The 1,718-nt window shown below is 42.1% G+C and overlaps 1 pseudogene; it reads right to left on the reverse strand.

Moving 5' to 3' along the window:
• Positions 1-268: 268 nt before the first annotated feature.
• On the reverse strand, positions 269-622 carry LOC103012484 (gamma-aminobutyric acid receptor-associated protein-like; annotated as a pseudogene).
• Positions 623-1,718: the final 1,096 nt, after the last annotated feature.

Here is a 1,718-nt window from a genome sequence, read left to right on the forward strand (position 1 = left end):
GATGTGACAGAGATTGACAATCAAGAAGTCTAAAGCAGAATGGGAAAGGTGGTAGAGAAAGGGGAAGAAAGGAGAAAGGAAGGGTACGAGAGGACATCTCCCCCAGTAATCGTCATGTTAAGAGGGGCTGGAGGAGAGTCTCAAACATTATGAAGTGCAGGTCCTGAGGAAGAGAGTTGGTGTTTGAGCCTCAAGGAGGAGTAGGTCAAGGAAGGGGGCCCCCTTCTCTCTTTGTAGAATGGGACCCCCCACCTTAGCGGCAGCAGCTTCACAGGCTGTAGACACTTTCATCACCATAGGCAATGTACAGAAAGAAGTCTTCTTCATGGTGTTCCTGGTATAGCTGACCCATAGTGGCACTGGTGGGTGGAATGACATTGTTGACAAAGAAAAACAAGGCATCCTCAGCTCAGAGATGAACTTGCTTCCCGATCAAGAAGTAGAACTGACCAACTATAAGATCAGAAGGCATCAGGTATATCTTTTTGTCCAGGTCTCCTATCTGAACTTTGGGAGCCTTTTCTACTATCACCAGGACCCGGTCCGGGTATTTCTTTCAGATCTTCTCGCCCTCAGAACCACGCTTCTCTAACGGATACTCCTCTTTATACACGAAGTTCATCCTCCCAGGAACTGGGCTGGACCGGGCTGGGCTGAGAGAACCTGGGGTGGGGGCCGGGAAGAGGGGGCCGGTGGCAGCGACCTCAATAATTTGAATTTTTAACAAATTTTTAGATGATTCTGATATACGTTATATATTGGTTCCTCTATTTTTCCTCCCATTGAGTTTTGGGATGGTTTTTAACACAATGTTATTTTGATCAGAATTAACTGATAAAGGGTTAATGTCATATGTATTTCACAGTCAGACATAGACAGACAGTCAGACAGACACACACACACCCCCCCCCAATACAGGTCTACTGGCTTAGAACTTGCATGGAAATTTTCTTCTATTTCTTTAATATTTTTTTTCCAGTCTCCATTGCTGGTTTCAGAAAATGATGCTAGAGCCATAGGCAAGAACCAAATGAAATGGTACGTGCCAATGTATAACTTAGTAGCCATAAGAAGACACTAAAGGATTCTAAGCAAAGGTATCTCATGTTTATATTGTGCTTTAAATTTTTAATATTATCAATCATTTATACTGAAGTGCAATTTTATTTTCCATAAAATAATTATTTTTGATTTTAGCCCCAAATCTGCTAATAGAGAGAAAAATAAAAATAAAAATAAAAATAACTTACAAACTCAGCCCTGCCAAGCAACCTAGTTTCTTCTACTTTAGAACTTTGTCTCTTTCAGGTTAGCTAGGTAAATCAAAGGCTCTCCACCTACTCTATTTTTCCTATTCCCACATCACCCTTCTTTTTCACCTCTCTTTGGTGTATATCTGAGCATTTAAAAAAAACTTGTAAGAGTGGGATAAGAGGGGCCTCTGTTGCATGAGCTGCCCTCTCGATTCCTTCTGGTCTCCCTTACTGATGTACCCATTCCCTTCTGTCTGTAGCATCGGCTACTATGGCCCATGGTCATCCCACAGTCTCCAGTCAAAAGGGGACTAAATACTTTCCCAGTACGAATTACATGTGTCTTCAGATCTCCAGACCACTTATTATCACTTTAAAATGCAAACAGGAGCTTGTGAACCTATTCCATTTACATTCACACCATGGGGAACTAGAGTCAAAGGTTATCTTGGGTCCATTCTCTCT

Source organism: Balaenoptera acutorostrata, chromosome 2 (assembly GCF_949987535.1).
Source record: "Balaenoptera acutorostrata chromosome 2, mBalAcu1.1, whole genome shotgun sequence".
Classification (NCBI taxonomy): Eukaryota; Metazoa; Chordata; class Mammalia; order Artiodactyla; family Balaenopteridae; genus Balaenoptera; species Balaenoptera acutorostrata.